This window comes from Dendrobates tinctorius, unplaced genomic scaffold (assembly GCF_039654945.1).
Source record: "Dendrobates tinctorius isolate UK_male_01 unplaced genomic scaffold, ASM3965494v1 ptg000175l, whole genome shotgun sequence".
NCBI lineage: Eukaryota > Metazoa > Chordata > Amphibia > Anura > Dendrobatidae > Dendrobates > Dendrobates tinctorius.
Window position 1 is genome coordinate 1595388 of NW_027361842.1, and position 12957 is coordinate 1608344.

Below are 12957 nucleotides of genomic sequence, written 5' to 3' on the forward strand. Positions count from 1 at the left end.
AATACAATTTTAGAAGGAATATATAGTAATTTCATGGGAAATACAAAGTATCAATTAAAACAGACATGAGATGAGAATTTACAGGCCCTCATATTAATTTGTAAATATGTTAAAAGAATTAAAAAGAATATGAAACACTGCATAGGTTAGAACAGAGCCTTCAGAGCCTTTTTGAATAAATCCAAAAAAGTAAAGATGAGGCAGCACTTCTAAGCTTAGTGGAAAAAGTTGACATGTGCTGCCCCTACTCAAAGATCCATATTGGTTTTTTTCCTGCTAAGCCTAGACATGTTGCTTTATCTTTATTTTTTAAGAATAGAAATAGCTATTTAAAAACAGAAAGCAATTAATGATCCCTTACTAAATACAACAAATCCATGGGTTGATGTCAGGTTGGAGAATAAGGCTTTCTAGGGTAAGCACACAAAGTCTATATGAAATGAGGAACTGTAGAGCCTTCCTCACTTAGAAGATGTTACTATGATATTCCAGAATATGGCTTGAGACCATTCAGAGAGCTAAGGAAAATTGTGGTTTGGAAATACACAACCCATGATTATATTTCACAGCTGAGCAGATTCAACAACATAAAGGGTGGAGAAACTGAGTGAGCCCCTATGACGGGATGTTAGGTGGCAGATCTCCACTGTATATACTAGAATTGGGTACACAAAGTAACTAGAGTATGCGGTAAAATGAAGGATAATAATAATAATTTTTATTTTATTTATGTAGCGCCAAAATATTCTGTAGCACTTTATAATTGAGTGGGGATATGTAGAGACAATAAAGACATTACAAAGTAACACAGAGTGAGGGCCCTGCTCATAAGCTTACAATCTATAAAGGAACAGGACAGACACAACAGGTAAAATGTGCTTGTAATTTATGGTCCAGCAATCATTATAATGAGACGTTCCACCCAGCTTTAGAGCAATGTGAGAAGGATCTACAGCAAAAAAACTGTTAGTGGTGTGCAATCCTTTTCTACGTAGAGTTAGGACCATCCCAATTATGGTTGCCATTACGAGGCCGGATGGCCTTCACATTTTTTGGATCAAAAAATTTGTTAATTAAATACCGTACATAATTTTCATGCAATATGCTATTTATTTATTTACTGCAGGGTATTTAATCATTATGTTTCTTTGTTTTTTTCTGTTTAGTGGCCATGTGCTTACGTGCTGCATGCACACCAGTTTACATCCTAGTTCATACCTTTTGATTTATTCATGTCTGTTGCCCTTCTGCAGATGCCTGACTAAATCTCAGAATTCAGAGTTTTTATTTGCAGCTCAGTGTAACATTCCTGCTTTAATTTCAGGCAAAATTATCTACATCTTGAGCACTACTGAGCAGGTGTTCCATACTAAGGATGCATTTGTTGTTGTTGAAAACATTTTCAATCCTCATAGAAACTTCAACGCAAACTACAAATGGACATCTTAACTGGTATTCTAATTGATGATGCTAATTGCTAGATTTCGTCTTTTTCGCAGTGGCCTCTCAACAACATCCAATACTTGGACGACCCTTTCTCAATCCCTGTTTCCCCCCACACTTATACTCTCCTCCGATGCCAGCACTTTTCCAGCAGTATAGACACTGACTCTTCAGGGCATTGCGTGACCTGCACAAGAGACAAAAGTTTTAAACAGTGCCTGTCACAGGGATACTGCAGCAGAGAGGAGCCAGAAGATCGCGGTGTCTGGTTACTCGATCTCCTGCAATGGTTAGAACCGCTTCACTATCACACCAAACAGTGCAGGCTTTTTTTGCTCTGGCATTGATAGGGTTAATCAGTTCAGTTGAGCTCCTGGAGCTCTCCATCATGGATTGCCTCAGGTGTTCTTGTTCTCTCACTCTCTTCTGGTATATATGTTTGCCATTGGCATTTGGGAATTGCCAGTGATGCTTCATTCTCCTTGGTTTGGAGTTGGACAAGTTGTTCCGTGTTTGGAGAGTTGTTCTGGTGATTTCTGTGTGGAGTTTGTTTGTATGTTCATACTCCTCCTCTCCTATTTGGTTTCACCCACCTTACCATCCCCTGTGTCCCACTCTGTTGTTTGGAGAGAGTATTTTGTATAATTTAGGCCGGTTTCACATTAGCGCTTTTTAAGCGCACGCACGGCCTGGGGTAGCTCCGCCCCCGAGCCGGCTCTCTGCCCGGCGTGCCCGCCCCTTCCTTGTAGCGCCGCCTCCTAGCGCACAGCGGCGCCTGCGATCGGCGCACCCTATCTTTAGCATAGGGTGCGCAGATCGTGCGCAGGCCGTGCGCTAGTTGCGCTTTGACCTGCGCTGCGCACTTTTGACGGTGCGCCGTGCGCGCCAAAATCCGAAAAGTTCGATTTTGGCGCGCACGGCGCACCGTCAAAAGTGCGCAGCGCAGGTCAAAGCGCAACTAGCGCACGGCCTGCGCACGATCGGCGCACCCTATGCTAAAGATAGGGTGCGCCGATCGCAGGCGCCGCTGTCTGCTAGGAGGCGGCGCTACAAGGAAGGGGCGGGCACGCCGGGCAGAGAGCCGGCTCGGGGGCGGAGCTACCCCCGGCCGTGCGCGCGCTGAAAATGCGCTAGTGTGAAACCGGCCTTAGTCAGTCAAAGAAAAAAGAAACATCTGGCACTGTCCCTGAGAAAGAAATACCCGCAAAGTCACTTATAACCGCTATCAGTGTGACACCTGTAACCCTTGCTGAACGGGTGCTCTATCCATGTGAAGAAAAAACATGAATTATCGTAGTAGAAAAAGACAGCAGGATGGCTCTCACCGTTCTCATGAAATGATTCACTTTATTTCATGTTAATAAAGCATAGGCATCGGCACGGGAGAAATGCAAAAAGACGGACGACGGCTGTTTCGTGCACAATGCACTTCAACAGGTCCCATGCTCAGGCTCAAGGAAACACTAATTTATACCACATGTGTGAACAAAAGAAACTCCACCCTTTACCTGAACGTGTCTTAAAAAAAAAACCAAAATAAAAAAATTAAAACAAGCATAATTTACATACACCATATGCAATAAAACTAGCAATCATAACCGCTTCAGAGAAATACGGACATATCCACTTTTTCATTTAGACCCAAAGGACCTGTGGCTTTTGTACGGAGGATCCATTTAGCCTCTATTTGTAAAAGATGTTTTTTATGACTCCCTCCATACTGCGGTGCAGACACCCTTTCAATGCCAGTAAACCATAATGCTTCCGCATTCCCCCCATGTACCTTCCTCACGTGTTCTATAAGTCTAGGGACACCCTTTCCTGTGCTGATGGAATTGAAATGTTCCCTGAATCTTACACAGAGAGGCCGGATAGTTTTCCCAATGTAGAAAAAACCACATGGTCAAAACAATGCACACATTACAAAGGAGGTCCTGCAAGTAATGAATTCCGTGACTTCGTGAAATATAGGTCCCATTTTTACAGTTTTGCCACTTAATTTAAATGGACACCAAGAACAGTTTTTACATATATAATTTCCCTTTGGGGCACTAGATTCCAACCAATTATTTTGTTTGTTTTGAAATCTGTTCTTGACTAATAAATCTCAAAGGTTAGTACTTCTTTTACTCGCAAATAAAGGACCCCTACTGACCACATCTGTGAGGTCTCTGTCACTTTCGAGTAGGTGCCAATTCTGTCTGATGACTGTTCTAATGTGTCTATCCATAGAATTATATGTAAAACTAAAAACAAACCATTTCTCTTTTCCTTTTTTGATCTGCCCGTTAATAACTGGTTCACTATTAACTGTTGTGAGTTCATTTTCCCCTTCGTCACTGAGGTCTGGTGAACTCCCTATTCTGGTAAAGGAAGGTAATGAGCCTGATTATCAGGCACCTGAGCCTAATGATGATGACTGGCTGAGTGGAGTCACGGACTGGATATAAGGCTGCCGACGCCCTTCTGCCCTGCGGGTGATTTCTCTGTGGACTTCTAGGAGACCAGTCTGATTCCTGCTCCTCTAAAGCTAAGTTTTCTGCTTTGCCTGTTAGCATTTGTGTTTTGTTTTTGTTTGCCTTGCTTTTCTGGATTCTGCCATTCCCTGCTGGGGTGAGCTGAATCTCCTTTTGCCTGTTGCTCTGTCTTCAGAATATTCCTGAGTACTGACATAGCTTTTTTGAAGCCTAGCGTCTTCAGGGCCTTTTTCACTGTCAGTCTGTTGGCTCTTATTTTCATAGGGTTTTTCACGGATTGCAGACAGCAGCCTTCCTGTCCTTTCCTATCTAGTTAGCTTTGGCCCCGTCTTTGCTCAGTCTATCTTTCTGTCTATGTTGTGTTCTTTCTTCTTGCTTCACCGTCATTATATGTGGGGGGCTGCCTTTTGCTTTGGGGTCTTCTCTGGGGCAGTTTAGATTTCCCTTTCTGTCTTTAGGCTATTTAGTCCTCCGGCTGTGATCGAGGGGTCTAGGGCATCGTAGGAACCCCCCACGGCTACTGCTAGTTGTGTTGATAGGTTCAGGGGTCTGCAATCCGATAGCTGCCAACCTCTCTGGACTTAGCTAGCATTTCTGTTTTTGCCTCCTATGGTGACTCAATCATAACAATTAACCCTCTGTAAGGCGGAATCTAGAACAGAATCAGGATATCCTCTTTTTTTGAATCTGCTACGCAATTCATTTGCTTGTCTCTGAAAACCTTCATTATGACTATTAAATTTCTTTAATCTCAAAAATTGGCCATAAGGCAAGGAATTATTTACATAATGGAGGTGTGCACTATTATAATGTAAGAGGGAGTTTGTGGATGAAGATTTACGAAAAATTTCTGTATACAAAACTCCATTGGTTAACTTTAATCTGACATCCAAAAAATCTATTTCTGAGCCTCCAAATTGTGAAGTAAACTTCATATTCATATTATTATGTAAATTAAGAAACTCCACAAATAAATTGAAATCCTCTTTTGACCCGTCCCACACAATGAAAATGTCATCCACATAGCGAATAAATAATTTTATATACTTCAAAAAGGGATTGGTGACCGCATAAACTACTTTCTCCTCCAAAACTGCCAAAAACAGGTTAGCGAGGGTGCACACGACGGGCGTACCCATCGCTGTACCCTCCGTTTGCCTATACCAGACATTGTCAAATTGGAACGCGTTATGCATAAGAATAAAATCAAGACCATCTATGATGAAATTGATGGTTCCCAGATCTCTATCAGAACTCAAAAGCACTTGTCTAATTGAGTCTACTCCACCCTCATGTGGAATTCTAGTGTATAGATTTTCCACATCTATGGATGTCATCTGGAAATTATCTTGCCAATCAATTTCTTTTAGAACTGTCACAAAGTCTTTCGAATCTTTTATGTACGAAGGAATCTCCTTGAGGAGAGGACGCAGAAGCCAGTCTATGTACTGGGATAGGGGCTCCGTGAGAGACCCTATCCCAGACACTATAGGGCGGCCTGGAGGATTATAAATGGACTTGTGTATTTTAGGTATATGATACCAATGAGGCTTTCTCGGAAATTCTGGAAACAATTTCTCAGCTTTACGTTTTGAAAGTACATTATTCTGGACCTGTTGTCTTAAAAGAGACCGCAATTCTTCTTTGTATGTATTGGTGGGATCACTTTTTAAGACACAGTAAGTAGAAGAAACGGATAACTGCCTATTCGCCTCAGCAACATAACTGTCCTTATTTAGTAGAACCACGTTACCTCCTTTATCTGCTGAACGCAGGATTACATCTGACCAGCCCTGAATTTCTTTAACCCCTTACCTACAATTGACGTAATATTCCGTCCATGTGAACCTGGACCTAATTACCATGGACGGAATATTACATCACCGCGATCAGCGGCGCCCACGTGGTGAGCGCCGCTGATCGCGGCCGAGTGTCAGCTAATTATCATAGCTGACACCCGGCACAATGTGTCAGGGGCGGTCACGGACCGCCCCCGACACGTTAACCCCTTGCACACCGCGATCAAACACGATCGCAGTGTACCGGGGGTTAAAGGGAAGCATCGGCAGGGAGGGGGCTCCCTCCTTGCTTCCCTGAGCCCCCCACGGCAGCGCAATGTGCAGCGCTGCTGCGGAGGACTCCTTTCCTGCAGGTCCCCGGATCCAATATGGCGACGGGGACCTCCGGGGGCCTGCAGGAAGCTGGCTTCCTCAGTGCCTGCAAAGCGCAGGCATGAGGAAGCCTGTGCAGTGCCTGTGACAGATTGCTGATCTGTCACAGTGATCTGTGATGTGACAGATCAGCGATCTGTCACAGGACAGTTATGTCCCCCCTGGGACATTGTAATAAAGTAAAAAAAAAAAAAAAAAGTGTAAAAATAATTTAAAAAAATCGCTAAATAAAATTAAAAAAAAAATATTCCCCAATAAATTCATTTTTTGGAAATAAAAAGAAAACACAATAAAAGTACACATATTTGGTATCGCCGCGTCCGTAATGACCTGCCCTATAAAACTGTCCCAATAGTTAACCCCTTAAGCGAACCCCTTAAAAAATAAAAAACAAAGCAAAAAATAATGATTTATCATACCGCCGAACAAAAAGTGCAATAACGCGCGATCAAAAAGACGCATATAAATATCCATTGTACCGCTGAAAACGTCATCTTGTCCCGCAAAAAACGAGCCGCAATACAGCATCATCAGCGAAAAAATAAAAAAGTTATAGCTCGCAGAATAAAGTGATGCAAAAATAATTATTTTTTATATAAAATTGTTTTCATTGCATAAAAGCGCCAAAACATTAAAAAACTACCTAAATGAGGTATCGCTGTAACCGTACTGACCCAAAGAATAAAACCACCTTATAAATTTTACCGCACGCGGAATGGCGTAAACGCACCACCCAAAAGAAATTCATGAAACGCTGGTTTTTGTAAATTCTGCGTCCCAAAAAACGAAATAAAAAGCGATCAAAAAATGTCACATGCCCGAACATGATACCAGTAAAAGTGTCAACTCGTCCCGCAAAAAATAAGACCTCACATGACTCGGTGGGTCAAAATATGGAAAAATTATAGCTCTCAATATGTGGTGATGCAAAAACTATTTTTACAATAAAAAGCGTCTTTTAGAGTGCGACAGCCGCCATACATAAAAACCGCCATAAATAGTAAATCAAACCCCCCATTATCACCCCCTTAGTTAGGGAAAAATAATAAAATTAAAAAAATGTATTTATTTCCATTTTCCCATTAGGGTTAGGGCTAGGGTTAGGGCTAGGGTTAGGGCTAGGGTTAGAATTGGGGGTTTCCACTATTTGCGCACATCAAATTCTGCGTTGAAAAAGTCAAATGGTGCTCCTTCCCTTCCAAGCTCTGCCATGCACCCAAACAGTGTTTTACCCCCTCATGTGGGGTATCAGCCTACTCAGGACAATTTGCAAAACAACTTTTGGGGTCCTATTTCTCCTGTTGCCCTTAGGAAAATAAAAATTTGGGGGCAAAAATATCATTTTTGTGGAAAAAAAATATTTTTTTAGTTTCACGCCTGGGCGTTATAAACTTCTGTGAAGCACTTGGGGGTTCAAAGTTCTCACCACACATCTAGATAAGTTCCTTAGGGGGTCTAGTTTCCAAAATGGTGTCATTTGTGGGGGGTTTCCACTGGGGTTTTCCAATCGCGACATGATGTCCGATCTCAATTCCAGCCAAAAACGTCAAATGGCGCTGCTTCCCTTCCGAGCTCTGCCATGCGCCCAAATAGTGGTTTACCCCCACATGTGGGGTATCAGCGTACTCAGGACAAATTGCACAATAACTTTTAGGGTCCTGTTACCCTTGGGAAAATAAAAATTGGGGTGAAAAGATCATTTTTGTGGAAAAAATATGATTTTTTAATTGTACCGCTGTACATTTTAAATTTCTGTAAAGCCCTTGTGGGTTCAAAGTTCTCACCACATATCTAGATAAGTTCCTTGGGGGTCTAGTTTCCAAAATGGGGTCACTTGTAGGGGGTTTCCACTGTTTAGGTACATCAGGGACTCTCCAAACGTGACATGGCGTCCGATCTGAATTCCAGCCAATTTTGCATTGAAAAAGTCAAACGGCGCTCCTTCCATTCTGAGCTCTGCCATGCGCCGAAACAGTCATTCCCCCCACATATCAGGTATCAGCGTACTCAGGACAAATTGCACAATAACTTTTGCAGTTCAATTTCTCCTGTTACCCTTGGTAAAATAAAAAAAATTGAACCTGAAGTATTTTTTTTGTGAAAAAAATTTAGATGTTCATTTTTTTTTTAAATATTCAAAAAAAATTCCTGTGAAGCACCTGAAGGGTTAATAAACTTCTTGAATGTGGTTTTGAGCACCTTAAGGGGTGCAGTTTTTAGAATGGTGTCACTTTTGGGTATTTTCTATCATATAGACCCCTCAAAGTGGCTTCAAATGTGATGTGGTCCTTAAAAATATTTCCTCATGTTTGGGAAAATATACCAAAAATACCTGGTTCTGTATGAGGAGTGTACAGCTGTATACGATGTAGGGAAAAATTTAAATCTCTGTATATATTTCCATAGTCACACACAGACGTTCACTCAGTATGGATTTCACCGTAATACAAACAGCAGATACAGTGGGGAAAAAAAGTATTTAGTCAGTCAGCAATAGTGCAAGTTCCACCACTTAAAAAGATGAGAGGCGTCTGTAATTTACATCATAGGTAGACCTCAACTATGGGAGACAAACTGAGAAAAAAAAATCCAGAAAATCACATTGTCTGTTTTTTTTTTCATTTTATTTGCATATTATGGTGGAAAATAAGTATTTGGTCAGAAACAAAATTTCATCTCAATACTTTGTGATATATCCTTTGTTGGCAATGACAGAGGTCAAACGTTTTCTGTAAGTCTTCACAAGGTTGCCACACACTGTTGTTGGTATGTTGGCCCATTCCTCCATGCAGATCTCCTCTAGAGCAGTGATGTTTTTGGCTTTTCGCTTGGCAACACGGACTTTCAACTCCCTCCAAAGGTTTTCTATAGGGTTGAGATCTGGAGACTGGCTAGGCCACTCCAGGACCTTGAAATGCTTCTTACGAAGCCACTCCTTCGTTGCCCTGGCGATGTGCTTTGGATCATTGTCATGTTGAAAGACCCAGCCACGTTTCATCTTCAATGCCCTTGCTGATGGAAGGAGGTTTGCACTCAAAATCTCACGATACATGGCCCCATTCATTCTTTCATGTACCCGGATCAGTCATCCTGGCCCCTTTGCAGAGAAACAGCCCCAAAGCATGATGTTTCCACCACCATGCTTTACAGTAGGTATGGTGTTTGATGGATGCAACTCAGTATTCTTTTTCCTCCAAACACGACAAGTTGTGTTTCTACCAAAAAGTTCCAGTTTGGTTTCATCAGACCATAGGACATTCTCCCAAAACTCCTCTGGATCATCCAAATGCTCTCTAGCAAACTTCAGACGGGCCCGGACATGTACAGGCTTAAGCAGTGGGACACGTCTGGCACTGCAGGATCTGAGTCCATGGTGGCGTAGTGTGTTACTTATGGTAGGCCTTGTTACATTGGTCCCAGCTCTCTGCAGTTCATTCACTAGGTCCCCCCCGCGTGGTTCTGGGATTTTTGCTCACCGTTCTTGTGATCATTCTGACCCCACGGGGTGGGATTTTGCGTGGAGCACCAGATCGAGGGAGATTATCAGTGGTCTTGTATGTCTTCCATTTTCTAATTATTGCTCCCACAGTTGATTTCTTCACTCCAAGCTGGTTGGCTATTGCAGATTCAGTCTTCCCAGCCTTTTGCAGGGCTACAATTTTGTTTCTGGTGTCCTTTGACAGCTCTTTGGTCTTCACCATAGTGGAGTTTGGAGTCAGACTGTTTGAGGGTGTGCACAGGTGTCTTTTTATACTGATAACAAGTTTAAACAGGTGCCATTACTACAGGTAATGAGTGGAGGAAAGAGGAGACTCTTAAAGAAGAGGTTGCAGGTCTGTGAGAGCCAGAAATCTTGATTGCTTGTTTCTGACCAAATACTTATTTTCCACCATAATATGCAAATAAAATGAAAAAAAAACAGACAATGTGATTTTCTGGATTTTTTTTTCTCAGTTTGTCTCCCATAGTTGAGGTCTACCTATGATGTAAATTACAGACGCCTCTCATCTTTTTAAGTGGTGGAACTTGCACTATTGCTGACTGACTAAATACTTTTTTTCCCCACTGTATCAATGCCTCTAAATCCTTCACTACCTGTGTTCCAAACACATCTACCACATTTCCAGGGGAAATGGGAGGCATGTATGAGGAACTACAACCTCCCAAAAAAGGAACATAATTATGTGCGGTGGTTACATTAGACTGAGTTACAGGATCAATATCCATCAGAATTAATGCGTCATCTCTAATATCCGCTAGCGATCCATGTCCAGCCATAAACCCCAAAGGGCCAATGGTGCATGGAATCTCTCCAGGGTAACTACTGATTTCAGAGAAAGCATTATTAGATGCAAAAGATTTATGCAAATGGATTTTTCTCAGTGCTTTGAAAAGAACTATTTGGAAATCAACCATATTAAAGTCCTGAGGAATGCAATAATTAAGACCCTTGGACAATACATCTAAATGTCTCTTTTCCAGGACACGGTCTGTTAAATTGATAACCATATTTTGCATGGAATCAGTCTCCTCTATGTTTTCCAAGACACCTGTTTCCTTTTTCGTAAATTGCCGCTTGGGCCTCCTTTTTCCTCTGCGGATTCTATGTCTAAAGGGAATGACGTAGACTCTGCGATATTCTTCCCATCACCTGGACATGCAGACGGAATAATGTCCTCATTAGCGCTAGAGTCTGAATCAGTAGTCAAATAATCCCTTTTTTTGTGTCGAGATTTTGTGTTCTCCCTTTTGAAAGTCACGGAATTCATTACTTGCAGGACCTCCTTTGTAGTGTATGCGTTGTTTTGACCATGTGGTTTTTTCTACATTGGGAAAACTATCCGGCCTCTCTGTGTAAGATTCAGGGAACATTTCAATTCCATCAGCACAGGAAAGGGTGTCCCTAGACTTATAGAACACATGAGGAAGGTACATGGGGGGAATGCGGAAGCATTACGGTTTACTGGCATTGAAAGGGTGTCTGCACCGCAGTATGGAGGGAGTCATAAAAAACATCTTTTACAAATAGAGGCTAAATGGATCCTCCATACAAAAGCCACAGGTCCTTTGGGTCTAAATGAAAAAGTGGATATGTCCGTATTTCTCTGAAGCGGTTATGATTGCTAGTTTTATTGCATATGGTGTATGCAAATTATGCTTGTTTTAATTTTTTTATTTTGGGGTTTTTTTAAGACACGTTCAGGTAAAGGGTGGAGTTTCTTTTGTTCACACATGTGGTATAAATTAGTGTTTCCTTGAGCCTGAGCATGGGACCTGTTGAAGTGCATTGTGCACGAAACAGCTGTCGTCCGTCTTTTTGCATTTCTCCCATACCAACGCCTATGCTTTATTAACATGAAATAAAGTGAATCATTTCAAGAGAATGGTGAGTGCCATCCTGCTGTCTTTTTGTATAATTTAATTTATCCCTGTTTGTCTTCTCTTGTCAGTCTGATTAGTGTCCTATACGCTTCGGCCTCACACCATCCTGGGTGGGGGAGGCAACAGATAAGGGCAAGTTAGTAGCATAGCAAGACACGTGACCCCAGCGTCTCCACCTTGCAGGGTAATCCGGGGGATAGGGATAGACTAGAGAGCCCCCTAGCGTGAGGGATAGGGAAGGAGCCCCTTTCCCAGAGAAATCCTGTACAATGAAAGTGCCCATTCACATTAATATGCATCTGTAGAAAGCAGGATAGGTCCTTTTCAGAGAGAGATGCTCTTCGCAATCTCTAGCCTGGCCAAGAAATGAAGGTCTTTAACAGATATTATATTATTGAAAATTCTCCAAGGCTTTTTTTACTGTACAAACCCTTTAATATAAATTTATGGAAAAAGCCCAGAACTGCAGTGTCCATAAGAACTAAACAAATATATTAAATAAAGTATTACAAATGATTACATGACTCTCTCACCAGTCTTCCAACAATAAAAGGTGTCTTTTTGGGACTACAACAACACCAATAAGCCCATAACGATCACTTTTCATACATACAAACTATCCTTCAATTTCCATCTCGGAAACACAAAAAATCCACATTGTAAGTGGTATGGAAACTATCATTGAAAATTCTAGACAAAAATTACGGTGGTCTCTAAACCATCATATTCCCCATAAATGCATTTTTTTTTTAAATTCGCTTATTAACCACAAAACAACATGAACACATGTATACAACCAAGCCAGTATACACTCACTGGCCACTTTATTAGGTACACCTGTCCAACTGTGTGTTAAGACTTAATTTCTAATCAGCCAATCACATGGCGGCAACTCAGTGCATTTAGGCATGTAGACATGGTCAAGACAATCTCCTGCAGTTCAAACCGAGCATCAGTATGGGGAAGAAAGGTGATTTGAGTGCCTTTGAACGTGGCATGATTGTTGGTGCCAGAAGGGCTGGTCTGAGAATTTCAGAAACTGCTGATCTACTGGGATTTTCACGCACAACCATCTCTAGGGTTTACAGAGAATGGTCCGAAAAAGAAAAAAAATCCAGTGAGCGGCAGTTCTGTGGCCGGAAATGCCATGTTGATGCCAGAGGTCAGAGGAGAATGGGCAGACTGGTTCGAGCTGATAGAAAGGCAACAGTGACTCAAATTGCCACCCGTTACAACCAAGGTAGGCAGAAGAGCATCTCTGAACGCACAGTGCGTCGAACTTTGAGGCAGATGGGCTACAGCAGCAGAAGACCACACTGGGTACCACTCCTCTCAGCTAAGAACAGGAAACTGAGGCTACAATTTGCACAAGCTCATCGAAATTGGACAGTAGAAGATTGGAAAAACGTTGCCTGGTCTGATGAGTCTCGATTTCTGCTGCGACATTCGGATGGTAGGGTCAGAATTTGGCGTAAACAACATGA

The 12957-nt window shown here is 42.0% G+C and overlaps 1 protein-coding gene across 3 annotated transcripts in view; it reads right to left on the minus strand.

The window, feature by feature from the left end:
* GTPBP3 (GTP binding protein 3, mitochondrial) overlaps positions 1-12957 on the minus strand; it is a 217860-nt gene that overhangs the window by 10116 nt on the left and 194787 nt on the right. The gene's annotated exons all lie outside the window — the stretch shown is intronic.